Raw genomic sequence first — 15,254 nt, 5'->3', positions numbered from 1 at the left:
CTCCAAGTCCCCTGCCCTTTGGATCAGAGAGGTTCTGGGCTCTGCATCCAGGCCAAGGTGGCAGGGTGAGGGTGGGGAGTGAAAGGGGCAAAGGTGGAGAGAGCTGTGTTCCTATTCAGCTCTGTGTCTTGTCGTCTGGGTCCCAAAGAGCTGTGCTGGTGTGTAGTACCTCGCAAACTCATGAAATCAGTTTCTTCAGCTTCTGCCCTCGCCCTAACTCTGGAAGCTCAAATCCAGGCCAGGTGCTGTGCTGGGGGTGGGGCCCCCACTGCCCTCTCTCTTCCCAATGAACCCACACAGTAGAGGGGTAAAGAGCAATTCTGAAGTCAAACCACCCAGATTTAAATCCTGGCTTTGCTACTTATAATCCACAGGGTGTTAGGTAGCTTATTTACTTTATCTTTGCCTTGATTTCCTCATCTGTAAAATGGGATGACGTCTACCTCATAGGGCATCTGCTGTGAGAAATAAATGAATAAATGTAAGTAAAGTACTCGGAGCAGTACCTGGCACATAGCAGCACAAGGTGAATGTTTCCTAACACTATTATTATGCTATTATAACCACCGTTCTTGTTTCCCTCATGCTCTTTTCGGAGCACCCCCTCCCAATTCTTCTAGCAACAAAACCAGTCTCCATATTTATTGGTGGGTTCAAAACAACTGGGAGTACGACAGTTCACCATTCCAGGCGGTGTGATGATCTTCGTCACTGCCCCCTCCACCCCGAATTGTTCAGTGCCCGCCCTGCCCATCTGAACAAAGCTATCTTCTCTTTTCTTTAATACTTGGAGCTCTGCCATCTCTGTCTGCTTGGGCTGCTGTGACAAAATACCATAGACCTGGTGGCTTAAACAACAAATACTCATTTCTCGCTGATCTGGAGGCTGGGAAGTCCAACATCAAGGTGCCTACAGACCTGGTTCCTAGTGAGAACCCTTTCTGGCTTGCAGATTGCTGCCTTCTCCCCATTCTTCCCATGCCAGAGACAGTGCTTTGGCCTCTTCTTCTTTTCATAGGGACACTAATCCCACCATGGGGGCTCCACTCTTCCGATCTCATCTAAACTTAATCACCTCCCAAAGGCCCCTAACTCGAACACCATCCCATTGGGGACTATGGCTTTAACATAGGAATTTAGGCCTGACACAAACATACAGTTTATAATAACATCCACCCAGCAAGGACATCTCATAGTCAGACACTTCTCAGGGGGCCTGGTATTCAGTAGGTGCCTTGGGGACTCAGTGTGGACCTTCGAATAATTAATCCTCACAACCACTCTGTGAGGAGCAGACAGTTATCAGACTAGAGGTGGGGAAATAACACTCAGAGAGGGCTCTATTAGGTAGGCTAAGAGAGACTGTGCTGTGCTAACAAACAGTCCCTAAATCTCAATGGATAAACACAACAAGTTTGTTGTTTGCTTATGCAAATAATGCTGGCATCTCTCCAGGCATCACTCAGGGCTTCTGTCCTTTGTGGGCGACTCAGCTTTCCACACTACTTTGATCTTGAGGATCCACCATCTCAAAAGAGGCTTTCTTGGTTGCTGCAGCAGCCAGCAGAACATGTACCAGCTCTTGTGTGCTTTGGCCAGGAAGTGACCTTTCACCTCTGCCTACAGCTCATTGGTCAGGAACAGTCACATGGCCCACTTACCAGCAAGGAGCCTGGGAAATGTAGGAATCCATGTATGCAGGAGGAAGGGTGGAGGTGATGTTGTGTGTGCAGGCATGAACTAGGCAAGAAGGGTCCTGGAGCTTAGGGTGAGAGGAGGTTCTGCCAGCCGGGGAGGGGAAAAGAGGCTTCCTTCAAGGGGGTTGGATCTAGGCTATGAAGAAGGGTTGCAAGATGGATTTGGGCAGGCAGAGGAGAGGAGGAAGCGTTCCATGTGGGGACAAAGAGTAAGTAAACACACCGAGGGCAGAAAAGCATATGATGCCTCCAAGGAGCAATGAGAACATCCTGGCTTAAGTGGGTCTGTCTAGGGAAGATGGGGAAGGTGAGGGTGGACTCCCAGGGCCTTACAGAAGGAGATATTTCAGGGGCAGAATTGATGAATCTGTACACCCGGTGTGGCTGTGATGGGCTTGGGTCTGATTATCGGGTTTCTGGCTTGAGAAACTGGGAGAGGAGGTGCCAGTCATCAAGTTGGGGAACACAAGAGGAGCGGTGTGGGGTGAGAGGGAAAGGTTGGTGTGGACCATGTTGTGTTTGAGATAGCCATGGAACATGCAGGGAGGGGTCAGGAGGTGGTGGCTAGTCTGGTCCCAAGCTCTGGAGAAGGAATGGGCTGGAGCAGAGGATCAGAAGTATAGGCACACCGATGGTGACAGAAGCCTCAGGCATGGATGACATCATCCAGGTTGTGTGAAAGGTGAATGGAGAAGGGGCTCCAGGACAGAGCTCTGGAGGGCAGGCTTGGGAGGCACAGGCAGAGGCAGAGTCCAAGGAGTTGTACCAGTCAGAGGTGTGGGAGGCATCGTGGGAGCACAAGTCCAGGAGGCATCATGGGAGCACAAGGGAGCCAAGAAAAGAGGACAGGTCAGCTGTGCATGCAGATGAGGTGTGACCATGGGATTTAGTGACAAGAAGGTTGCCGGTGACCTTGGCCAGGATTGTTTCTAGGGTATGATGGGTACAGAAGCCAGCTTGGAGTGGATTAAGGAGTGACTGTAGGCAACTCTCCCAGAGGTTCCCCTGCAGGGCAAGGAGAGAGCCAGTCCTGGTGAACGACGTTGTGCTGTCAGGGAGAGTATTTCTTTACCTTTTATTTTCTTCATGTTGTTGCTGTTGTTTAAAGGAGGAACAGACTTGAGTATGTTGACAGCTGACAGGAGGGAACCATTAGGGAGGCAGATTCAGGGGCTCCTGGGATGTGGGGGACAGTAGGAGGAATCTGGGACTGGGAGTGGGGAGTTGGGGTTTGCCTAGAAGGTCGCCACCCACAGGTGAGCCCTTGGGGCCGGGCTTTGAGGAAGCCGGGAAATCACAGTAGCCGAGGCTGGAGGGTGTCAGGGAGACTCAGAACATTGTGGGGTGAAGCATAAGACACAGAAGAAGGGCAAGCCTGGGGAGCAAAGAGATGAGTTTATATAAAGTCAGAGAGAGGTTAGAGAGGCCCAAAGATAAAGACACAGGAGGCGAGGAAGAGAGGGAGGGTGAAAGGCGGGGCTTAGGCTCAGAAGAGGACCCCTCCCAGGAGCACATGGGCAGGGCTGGGGAGTGCCTGTGGAAAGAATGTGCGCTTCTCCCAGGAGACCCTGAGCCAGCCCAGAGCTCAGCCCCTCTCCTAAATCCAACCCAGCCCAGGTGCCCACCTAACTGCAGCCATGCAGGTGCCCAGGCCTCTTACTTTCTGGGGCCTGGGAGGGGCGTCTGCCAACCTCTGCCTCCATTACAGGATTGTCAGACATGCCCCTCAGAGCTGCTGGTCCTGGGCAGAGCAGAGCCTGGTCTTCACTGGGACAGTCCGGGCCACCGACAGGTATTGGCCCTGAATGTGGACAGGCCCCAAGAGAGAAGAAGGTTGTAGCCAAGTGTCTGTGCCCCACCCCTCATGGCCCAGCCCCAGGCCCTTGTCACCCTGGGGCCTAGGCCACCTTGACATTCACCTAATTGTCTTCCTGCTTTGATGAGTGGCTCCATAGAGGTGCTGCCACAGATCAAATTAAATGTGAGCCAAGCAGGCAGGCCAGTGATGAGAGTGGAAATACCACATTTACATAGCCCAGCACCAGGGCAGGGAGACCCAGACCCAGAGAGACAGGGATCAGGCACTCAGAGAGAGCCAGAAGGAGTCGGAGAGACAAAGACAGAGGTGGGGTGGTGGAGAAAGGAAGAAGCAACTCAGAGGGTGGGGGAAGGCGGGCAGGGCAGTGGGGAGTGGGGGAGATCGATACAGGTACAGGCTCTTGCCACCTCTAGGCAGGTGACTTCTGCCTTGCCAAGCCCAGCCAGCTGGCCTCAGAGATAGGTGAGATGGTGGCCTGGAGCCCAGGGTGCAGCTGAGCCTCCCTCCTGCCTGAGTCTCCAAGCAGCTCCCCTCACCCACTCAGACCCCACAGCTGGGATGCAGCTGCCTCCAGCACAGCCCTGGTGGGTGCGGCCGTGAGCTCCCCCTCAGTTCACTCGGGGACATTCCGGCTGCCCCAGCAAGTGTGTGTGTGTGTGTGTGTGTGGGACAGTGAGAGCAGAGTGTGAGCATGTGCCGCACTTGCATGGAATCTTCTCCGTGCAGGTGTTGGCTGTCACCAGGTATGGGCACTCTGAGGACATTAGTGGGCTAGTTTTTCCTTTTTCTTGAGGTGGAGTCAGGCTTGGAGGCCGGGGTTGGCCCAGTGGCTCCCGCCCACGGGCCCCGAATCCGTGTTCAGGACTCATGGGGGTGCTGGGGTTCAAGTCACAGTAACTGTGCCAACAGCCCCCCGTTCCCCTGCTGGAGGCATTGTCGCAGCCTCAGAACGACTCCAGAAGAAAGCCACTTATATGCCACCCACTGCACAGGGAAGAAGACCGAGGTTTCGAGAGGGGAAGTAGACGAGTCAGAAAGGGCACAGCCCAGACGCGCACCCAGGACAGCCCCATTCAGCCCAGTCCGTCTTTCTGTGCTTGGTCTTCTGTGCATCTCTCTGGGTGTCTGTGGCCCCTGACAAAGGCTGGGCCTGGTGAGCTCAGAGCGCTCTGCACAGGCCTGTGCTTAGTAGGGTTGACAAGTGCACTCTCATCCTTCCCTCAGCTTCCTAACCCGTTCCCCCCTGAACCGCCCCATCCTCCCCCTCAGCCCTGGGTGGTACACCTTGGAGGGCACTTTCACCATTCACGATGCTCACTGAGCACACGCCGTGTGCCTGACAGGAAGTACGTCCTTTATGTAGGTGTCGTGGCACCCTGGCTTCGACCCCAGGCAGGGGCACCGTCATCAGTCACATCTGATGCATGTGAAAATGGAGGCTCATATGGGGTGGGTAGGCGAGTTTGTTTGGAGTTAGTGTCTGTGTGGGTTGAGCCCCCTTTTCCCGAGAGTCCCTGTCCTCTGTCACTGACACAGACTTGCAGACGTCCAGGGAGGCAGAAGGGTGTGGAAGCAGAGGCTTCCATACAGGAATGTGCATGTGTGAGCCTGCGCATCCACGCAGGTATACAGGACCCCGCCCAGTGCCAGTGTCTGTCAGGCACCTTCACCACCTCACCTGCTCAGCTCCTTGTGGTTTTACTGCCTGGGATAGATTATGCCCCCATTTTGGAGTGAGCAAACTGAGGCCCCAAATGGGAGGTGACAGCAAATACCATGTAGGGCTAGTTCTGGGATCCAGGTGTCCAGATTTCCAGCTCTTTCCAACACCTGAGGCTTAGCCAGGTGTGCCCCTCCCTTCCCTCCTTGGGAACTCCTACCTGGGGCTCCGCCCATGGAAGCTAGGCCCCTGAAAGTGCCTGTTGGCTCTCCCCAAGAAGCCCTTCCCCCTCACCCACGGGGTCCAGGTCGGCTTTTACTTGGAAAATAATTAGAAATCTAATTCTTATTTCTCCCACTCCGCTAATTGTCTGTGGACAATTTGATTGTAACAGTCGTCACTGAAGCAGAAAAACCACCTTATTTCTGCCAGACATCCTCCCTGCAATTAACACCAGTAACTGCCTGCCTCTCCTCTCACCTGCAGAGACCCAGGGCCCAGGGCGGGGGCCGGGGACTGTGGGGGGGGCCTCACCTTTCTGCCTCCCAGCTTTGGCCTGGACACATCTGGGGAGAGGCGTGGCCACAAGGTAGGGGATGGGGCAGGGGCAGGTGCCCAGAAATCTTTAGAGCAAGGGGCAGTGGGGCGGGGTGGGGGGGGGAATGAATGAGAATATTTGAGCATCTGGGGAAAAGAAAGAGGGAGAAGTGAGGTTCAGGCCCAGGAAGAAACAGGAAGGCAGCAGCTGAGACCCAGGTCAGAAATGAGGGAGATGAAAAGGCAAAGGGGGGAAGAAAATTTCCAGTGGGGGTCAAGCTGAGGCAGCAGGAGCCAGGCCCCCCAGCCCAGACTCTCTCTGACAAGGCAGGGGACACGCCTCTGAGACAAAACCAGACAGTGTTTTTAGGAGCCAGCTGCTGATGACTCCCCAGAGAGCCCAGCCTCCAGTGGGATGTGGCTGATTAAGAAAGGAAGGAGGGGAGGAGGGATGGGGCAGGAGGGTGTGGGGGTAGGAAAGGTGAAGGATCTGGGACAACGGAAGACTGTGGAGGGGGACAGGGGACTGAGCATGAGGCAGCGCACAGCCAGGGACTGACCTGTTGATCAAAGCTGCAAGGGCTCCCACCTGCCACCCGCCCTCGTCTCCCTGGAGGCGCAGAACTCAGTGGGCAGGTGCTCTCTGTTTCCACCCCAGTCTGCCCACATACCTTGTCTGCAGTCTTTCTTCCCAGGCCTGTCCCCCACCCTGTCTCCCTTTCTCCCTCCCTGGGCAGAAGCCCTGATCACACACGGGTTGGGCCCTCTCTTGGGGACAGGGCGAAGAGCTCGTAGTGGTCCCCTTTGCCCCTGTGCCGAAGCCAGTACAGGAGGCAGGAGGGAGAACTTACTGGCTGAGGGCACCAACCAGCTCTCAGATGCCTCTCCAGGGTGGGTGCCCCAGGCGGCTTTTTGGGTGCTCCTTGTAGGGGGCAGGGGTTGGTCCGCCCAGCCTCACCTCATGGGGAACCCTGAGCAGCCTCTTCTGCCATCACCCCAGGGCTCTGCCTCGGCCCCTTTCACTTAGCCCAGTCCGGAAGGTGAGTGCGGTGGGACTGGGAGGCAGGCAGCCACGTGGAGGGGCCTGGGGCCTGCACTGGGGTGGGAGAGAGAGAGAGGAAGGGGAGCTTCAGCCCAGAGCCTCCGCCTCCTCTTCCCTCCACTGGTTCTCAGCCCTCCCTACTTTCCCCTCCCAGGCTTGTCAGGGGAGGATGTGAGGGGGTGCCGTGGCAGGGGGGCTCCTGTCAGTCTGGAGCTGGAGAGCTCCCCAAGCTTCATTAACATGCAAATTAGCAAGTTCTGACTGGCTGTGGCAGCGGCAGGCAGCCACCCCTCCCAGCCCTGTGAGTGTGTGTGTGTGTGTGTGGTCTACAGCAGGGAGCAGCGCTCTGGACTTCACAGACAGCAGTGCATGTGTCTCACACACCCGTGTACACACACCTACACAAAGACAAACACACAATACACATACACACAGATGCATAAATACTCACACATGTATAAACATTTGCACACCAGACCAATGGGCACTCCTGGTCATAGCCAACCAGCCACGTATCTACAGCTTAGGGACACCATGGGCACACAATCACAGACACACAACCCACACCCTAACCTGTCTCAAACAGACATATCAAACCCCTGATTTCAAACGCACAATATTTTACACCCTCATACTCAGAGTTGCACACAGGAATCCATCCACAAAAGCACTGTCCCCCACACGGCTACTCAGGTACACACTCAGCTCCAGTCAATCACACAAAGTCACACCCAGGCACAGGGCCCACTGGGAGGTGGGCACTGAGTCCTGTCGTGACCCCTCTATGGGAATTGACTGCAACCAGCCTGTGCCTCCTCGCCAGCCCTTAGGCTGAGTTTCTCGTGCTGTTGGCCCCTCTGCTTGGACCCCTCACCCTGAACCTCCTTCACCCAACCCACTTGTACTGTCTTCCAGCCGTCACCTGGCTGGACAGCTTGCCCTGGCTTCCCTCTGTGGGGTTGAGCCCCTTCTGTGGCCACACAGCTCCCCCTGGCTTCTCTAGAGAGTGGCCCTGGCCAGCACTGAAATTGCCCGTTGGTGTGTCTGCCTCAACCAGGCAGGGAGTTCGAGGGGGACAGGGCAGTGTCAGTCAGGCTGGTGCACTGCTCTGTCCCCAGTCTCGGCTCACATGTGCCCACCCACGCTGCTTCCACGGCAGGGTGGAGCAGGAGGCAGCCGAGATAATAGCACAGATAACTAACACTTACATGGCCATATACGAAATGATCCCGTGAGAGAGTTTTTATTATCAACTCCATTGTTGCAGATGAGGAAACTGAGGCACAGAGGTGTTAAGGAGCCTGGCCAAGATCACCTAGCCCGTAAGTGACAGAGAGAACGGGGATCTGAGCTCTGGATGTCCAGCTCTGGACAGCTCTGCATGTGCTCTTTCCCAGGACACCGGGCAGAGACTCAGAGGGATGGGGGGCAGTTATAGGGGGTGGGGCAATGGAGGTGGGGGAGGAGGAAGAGCAGAAGGAGTTCCCCAGGCCTGAGAAATAAAAGGGGGTTTTTGACCTCTGAGAGGAGGGTCTTTGCTCACTCACATCTGTATGGAGACTCGGCCGTGGGATCCTAGGGCACCAGGACTCGGGAGATTGCCCAGAACACCCCCTATTGCAGAGAGGGAGTGACTAAAGCCAGAGAGGCCCCTGATCGACTTTGACTCTCCTTTCTGCAGTGCCTGCTGTTGCTGAGCAATCACCTCTGAATGATCTACAGAACTTTAATCCTTCAGTGTGGTGGGCACTTATTGGCTCAATACATCTATCTCCATACCTGCACGTGCCCAAAGCCAGTCTGGTGGACACCTGTGGCCGTGTCTTTAGGGAACCATTTTCCCCTTATGTTAACCCTACTTTTGGAATGGAGCTGCCATGTATTACAGACCCCCTGAGCAGCCTTGATGGTTTCAGTGATGGACACATGATTCAAATGGGCCAATCAGAGCCCTGACTCGAGAGTTTTGAACTTGGGGTTAAAGTGAGGCTCTGCGGTTTTCAGCAGCTCAGATCCCCCTCTGCCATGGGAGAAAGGAAGCTGGCCAATGCACGGAGGGGAGGGGAGGGAGTCGGCTCTAGCCCACCCGTAACCGCGCAGCCCTGGAGCTTCAACATGCCCTCGGCTTACTGGACAGTCTCCAGCTGGTTTCACCTCGCTCCACCTTGCCCAAGTCTGTCCTCCATTGCTTCATCACCCCCCTGCTTGTGTAGGGCCCACCGTCACTCAGGAAGCTCACGGCCATTGTCAGGGAGATTGAAGCCAGGCAGGAGGGGGCTGCACCCACCGGGTAACCCAGGAGGTGCTGAGGCGGGACTCAGGGCATAGTCGGCCTCATTCCTGATGGACAACCCTCGACACGGAGTGGTCCTCGCCCTCACTCTGCCCAAGGCCAGGGCCCATGTCTGCTTGTCCGGATACACGGAAGGCACTCACTTGGAATGGAAGGATGGGTGAGCTGACCTATGTCTCGGACCCCCGAAGGCTATGACAGCACCCCCTCAGTTGCATTAGCAGTGGCTCAAGACTGAAGCCCAGCTGCCTAGGCTCGAGGGAAAGACCCTGGGGAACAAGTAGAGGCATTTGGTGAGCGTGGGTGGGAGAAAGAGTGGCCTATTGATTAATCATTCCAAACATCATCAGGCTCCAGGTCAGCTGTTGAGATGGGGCTGAAACCCAGGACTCTTAACTCCCCTGGACTTCTAGGCCCCACAGTTGCCTTTCTGAATTCCTTAGAGAGAATTCTTAGCTCTGATCACTTGCTTCTTAGGTTAGAGTTGTCAGGGCTCACTGAATGTGGCCCGATGCACCCTGCCCAGTTTCCTGGGCCCCTACCTTTCCCAGACCCAGTGTGGGCTCCAGGAAGGGTCCAGCCATGACCCACCCTCCCCATCTGAAGGCTGCTGTTAGGCCTGTTGCTTATGTTCTGGGTTTTTTGACCCAAGAGAGGGCCTCATGTCTCTGGAGAGATTTAAAAAAAGGGCCAGGCCTGTCCCGTGGGCCAGAGTCCCTGAGTATCCTCTGAGGTCGACCCCAAATTGTGCTGAGGTAGAACGGAGGTGTCTGTGTTTCTGGCTCTGGTTCCTCTGCTTGGCAGCTGCCAGTGGCATTTGGCACAGACAAGGCAGGAGCTCAGCTTCCAGCTGCGGGCTCGGGGGGTGAGCCCTGTTGGCAAGCCAGGGCTGCCCTGCCCGGCCCTGGAAACAAAGGGTTAACAGGCTGGGGAAGGAGGGAGCAGCAGTCATTTGGCTAAGGAGTCTTGTTAATTGATTCCCTCATTCCCATTTGTTCCTGCTAAAGAGAGACAGATGAGAGGGAGCCCGCCAGGCCCGTCTTGGCACCCGTCAGCTTGGCTGGGCACAGCTGTGCTCCTGGCTCTGGTGTCTCTGTGGGGGGAGGGGCTGGCCACAGTGGAGGTGAGGAGGTGGGTCAGTCCCATCTCCAGCCCAGTGCCCTCTGCTCACCCTTGGTACAGGCAGAGACACCTCAGAGTGCCTTTGAGCTGGCAGGTCTTTCTTCCCCCTGTGACACCTCTTTGATCTCTTGGCCTGCACTGTCACCACTCATGATCTGGGAGCTCCCTCACCAGGAGCTGTCAATGGGCGCCTGCCAATACGAGGCCCAGGCAAGGTTTCTGCCTGGGAGAAGGTCAGCTCTGGCCTGTCCAGTTGAGTTCTGTGGTTTTGTGAGGCAGGCTGAAGTCATGTCACAAAACTGGCATCCTTGCCATGGCCGCAGGCTCTGATCTGAATCCCCAGCCTCAACTTTTCTATCAGCTCCTGCCTCGCCTTCAACTCAGCCAAGCTCTCTGATGCCTGTTAGATGGGGCTGTTTGGAATCGTGGCTGACAGGAGCCCTGCCAGTTACCCCGGGAGCATGTCATAACGCAGTCGAGCACGGAGACCCATGAGTTCAAATCCTGGCTCTCTCACTTACTGGCTGCGTAATTTGGGCAAGGCATTTTTTTTATTATCTCTTTGAGTCCCAATCTTATCACGTGTAAAGTGGCAGTGATACTTGTACCTGCCTGTGGTAGATGCAAAAGTGGCCACGACTCTCCACCCCTCTCTGAGCACGTGCCGGGGCAATACCGAATTGCAGCTTCTCCCGTCCCCTTGAATCTAGGATGGCCTTGCCACGAACGCTGTCCAGCAGAAGGTGGTGGAGGGGCCGGTTCTGGGCCTAAGCTTCCAGGGGCCCTGTGGGCTTTCATTTGTCCTCTTGGAACCCTGCCCAGCTGCTGTGTGAAAAAGCTGGGGCCATCCTGCTGGATGAAGAGAGACACATGGCTCAGCCACCCCCGTCACCTAGATGACAGCGAGGCAACTCCCAGAAGTGGAGCCACTTAACGGAGTAGCAGCTGCCTGCAGCTGCCTGCGTGCGCTCAGCCACGACCAGAACAGCCCGGCTGAATTTCCGACCCATAGCACCGTGGGCTTAATGAGTGGTTGTTGTTTTAAGTCATAAATGTTGGGGTGATTTATTACACAGCGAAAGCTAACTGATACACTGTCTCAAATCCTTACTAGGTGGGAAAATGAGGCAATGCAAGTAAAGTACCTAGCAGAGTGTCTGGCACATAGAGGTGGTCAGAAAGGAGAGCTCCCATCACTGTTGCTCATGGTAGCCACAGCCACCACTAATGAAAGCTGGGACTATTCTCTCATAGGCACCCAGAGGGACTCCCTTGGACCTACCCACCCCTGTAGCAGTAATGAACATGGTAGATGACATTCCTGAGCATGCCTTCTGCGCCAGGCTCTGTGGCAGCGATTTCACATACATTATCTCATCTCATCTTCCCTGGACCTTATGAGGGAGAGGCACTCGCATTAGTACCTTGTTTTATTTTCCACACTCACCATTTTAAATCTGAGCAAACTGAGGCTGGGAGATGTGAAGTCTAATTTATCTGACATTGCACAACGTGTGAGTGGCTAGAGAGCTTCCGGCTCTCTGGAAGGCAATCGACAATCCCTGCTTTTGTCTGATCTGCCAGTTCAGCTCCCAGATCTCTGGCAACCCCAGTCTCTGGGGACAAAGGGGTTTTTCTCAAACTTTTACCAGATTGTATAGTTGGTCTCCACAATCACTCTAGAGCTTGCTTTTCCAGCCTCGGTCACACACAGACAAACCCTGCCGAAGCCTCGTCCTTTTGTCTGTTGGGTCAAGGTTTTCTGTCCTTTGCTCTCAGTAGATGACTTTTGGGTCTGTGGGCTTTTCTCTGGCTGTCCCTCCTGGGTCTCCACGTGACAGTTACTCAGTTTTCCAACCTTTGCGAATTTTCCTTTGTTCTCATGGTTCCCTTCCATCTCTCTGATTGGGAATTGAGCTGACTGACACTCAGATCATGCAAGGGATATTGGGAGCATTACCTTCTCAGCACACTTCCCTCCCCCGGGGAGCCCTTCCCTAGCCTCCTATAGCCCTGCGGCCGCAGTGTGAGCTGCTGTGTTCTTATAGAGACTCTGCCCCAGGCCATAGTTTCCTAGCCCAAGGGTGGAGCATAATTTATACCAAGACAACTAAGTTCTCCAAGTTTTTCAACTGGAAATGAAAGAGTCAGTCTTTCTTGGAAGTTATAGGGTATAAAAATGGAGAGGAAGCTATTATGAATTTTTCATATTTTATTTTTTCTGTTTTAGACATACTTCATTGCTTTTGCATTTGAATACTTTTTAGAATAATAAATCTTTTTTTAATATATATGTGCTTTTGGAGTTGTCTTTTTCCTCTTTGCAAACTTCATTATCATATGGTGGTCAAGCCAACACTACGGAAGAGAATAACATTAAAAATAAGGTTTGATCTTTCTTTCTAAAAGAACCGGGAAGATTCAGGGTTTCCTGCTCAGGGGGGAAAAAGTGAGTGTGCAGTCGGGGTGGACAAGCTGCCACGTGGGGAGAAGCAGAGAGCAGAGCAGAGCCAGCAGCACCTCAGGCCCAGTGCTCGCCAGGTCATTCCCGTGGGCTAAGTCCTTGGATTCCACTGATGGGAGTTGCGTTTCCGTCATTTGCAAAGTACAGTTCTGACCCACCAAGCCCCTTGCCATGAAGCTTCTCCCAGCACTTTTCCCAGAGAGGCTGGGGCAGGCCCATGGGGACGGGGCAGGAGAGGTGGCATGGCCTGAACCATGGTCTTTTCTCCCCTGCAGAGGTAACTTCCGTGCCATGGACTGAAGTTTCATTTTCACAGATGATTGTATTATAAAGTAATTGGTTTTCCAATGTTAGAAATTGGCATCACCCATCACCCATATCCTCAGACCTGAGACACAGGTGTGACCCTGTCTCTCCCCCTTTCCCCTATCAGGACTGTGAACACGTCCCAGCAGTTCTGTCTCCCGAAAGCATCCCGAATCTGAGCACTTCTCTCCGTCTTTACTGCTGCCCCAGGGTTCACGCCGTCCTCCTTTGCACTTGGGGCCTCTGCAACTGGCTTCTCCCTGTGCTGGCCCCAGCAGCGGCCGCAAAAGCGTCCGCAGCACGTACCTACAGCGCACATTTGGCACAAAGTCTCAGGTCACGGTTCACCCTGCTGTAGCCACAGTGGCCTTCCTCCTGTACGTCCAACACACTTCAGGACGCCCGCCCTGCTGTCCCTGGGCAAGGTGGGGACTACCACTCTCCCTTGAGAGCCTGCCCTCTCTCGTCACTTAGGTCTCTGCCCAGATGCCACCTTCCCGGAGTGTCCATCCTGAGCACCCTTCCTAAATAAGCCCTTGCCCAGTCCTCTGCATCCCAGCCGTTTGCCTTCCTCGTAGGACCCTCCGGGCCATGTGCGGTGCCGTGGGGCTGCCCCTCCACACAATGCAGGCTCAGTCAGGAGAGGAAATGGGTTGGCCTCCTTCACTCCTGTGTCCCTAGGACCCAAGATGGTGCTTGTCACATGGATGGGTTTGGTAAACACTTATTAAGTGACTAAGAGAAATGTTGAATCCCACTGGGGAGACTGGGTTGTCCCCATTCTACAGAACAGAAAGTTGAGGCTGGCACAAAGTCAGTAAGTGATGGAAGGGGGACTGAAGCCTAAGCCCACGTGAGGACAGGGCCTTTGAGCCTTCCTAAACAGCCAGCATTTGACCAGTTTGAATTTACAAAGCAAGCCCATGCTCGTTATTTTATTTGATCTTTACCACCCAGTCCATTTCCCCAATTACATGCATCAGAAAATGGGGGCTTGGAGAGGACCCATGACTGATCTAAGGGGACTTACCTTTGATAGGGACCTCTAGGGTCTCACAGGTTTCTGGGGTCCCTAAACCTGTCACGACCAGAGGGATTCAGCCTGAGCCCTCTGCCCATAGGGACACCACCTCCCACCACAGGCCACTTGCCTGTATCTGTCACATCAAGTTCAAGTGATTCATGTGGCAACGGCTCCTGGTCTGCCTGTCGGCACATCAGCTAGTCCTGGTTACCATGACAACAGGATGCAAGGCACCAGGGCATCAGTGGGCTGTGGCTCTTGTAGGGGCAGTGCCATGGGCAGGGAGAGGCTTGTTTCTTCCTCCTGTGGGAAGCTTGGCAAGGGCTGGAGCCTCCGGGGGCTGGGCGGCCCCTCCCTGCCTCTGTGCTTTGGCATTTCCTTCCTGCCATCTGTGCTGGGAGCTGGGGGAGGGGCTAGAGTGCCATCCCTGGTGGGAGGGGTCCAGGAGCAGATGGGTGGGAGGAACAGCCCTTCCCATCTGGGCTATGCCCCCACCCAGGTGCTAAAGACTCTCTTCCAGGAACCGATCCTTAGCCCCCCAGGCCATTGCTGCCGGCCTCACCACACCACAGCCTATTCCTCGTGGAAAAAAATGAGAGGTTCGAGACCCAGCTCAGCCAGAAAATTGTTTCCCTGGACTAGGAGCAGGACCCTGGTGTCCTGATATCAAGGGAGGGGTCCAGAGAGAACTAACCTGCTCCATCACCCTTCCCAGCTACTCTGTGGGTTCAGTATTAGCACACCCATATTACAGAGGGGAGACTGAGGTTCAGAAATGTGAGGCCACTTGCTTCCAATCAGCCACCTGGAAAGTGGGAGCCCCCGGATTCCAGTCCAGGGACATTTGGTTCCCAGCCTTGTTCTCGCAGGGACCCTTGATGCAGAGGGCAGGGCACCCTTCCTGGTCTCACCAGAGAGAGGACGGGTAGGGGCTGAGCTGGTGGAAGGAGCACTGGCCCATGAGTCAGCACCTGGGTTTGGGGTCTGGCTCTGTAGCCAGCCTGCTCAGGGCGCTGTCCCTTTGTCCCAGTGTTGCAGGATGGCCGCATCACAGGTGCAGCTACTGTGCCCTGCTATGGGGAGAGAACTGAGGCTGGAGCTGGGATGGAGACAGGGATGGGGATGCCGCCAAAAGAGTCAGAGCTAGCGGAAGGAGCAGGGCCTTTCCCAACAGGATGCCCCAGGGGGACGCAGCTCACCTGGAATGCTCTGAGAAGCCCCGCATTCCAAATCAAGAGGTAGATTTCCTCAGGCCTTGCAAGGGTGGTGACCCTCAGCTGTTTCTGTGAC

The sequence above is a fragment of the Sturnira hondurensis genome, unplaced genomic scaffold (genome assembly GCF_014824575.4).
Source record: "Sturnira hondurensis isolate 20B ecotype Veracruz unplaced genomic scaffold, ASM1482457v3 Scaffold0021490, whole genome shotgun sequence".
In the NCBI taxonomy this organism is placed as follows: Eukaryota; Metazoa; Chordata; class Mammalia; order Chiroptera; family Phyllostomidae; genus Sturnira; species Sturnira hondurensis.
This window is presented reverse-complemented; position numbering follows the sequence as displayed.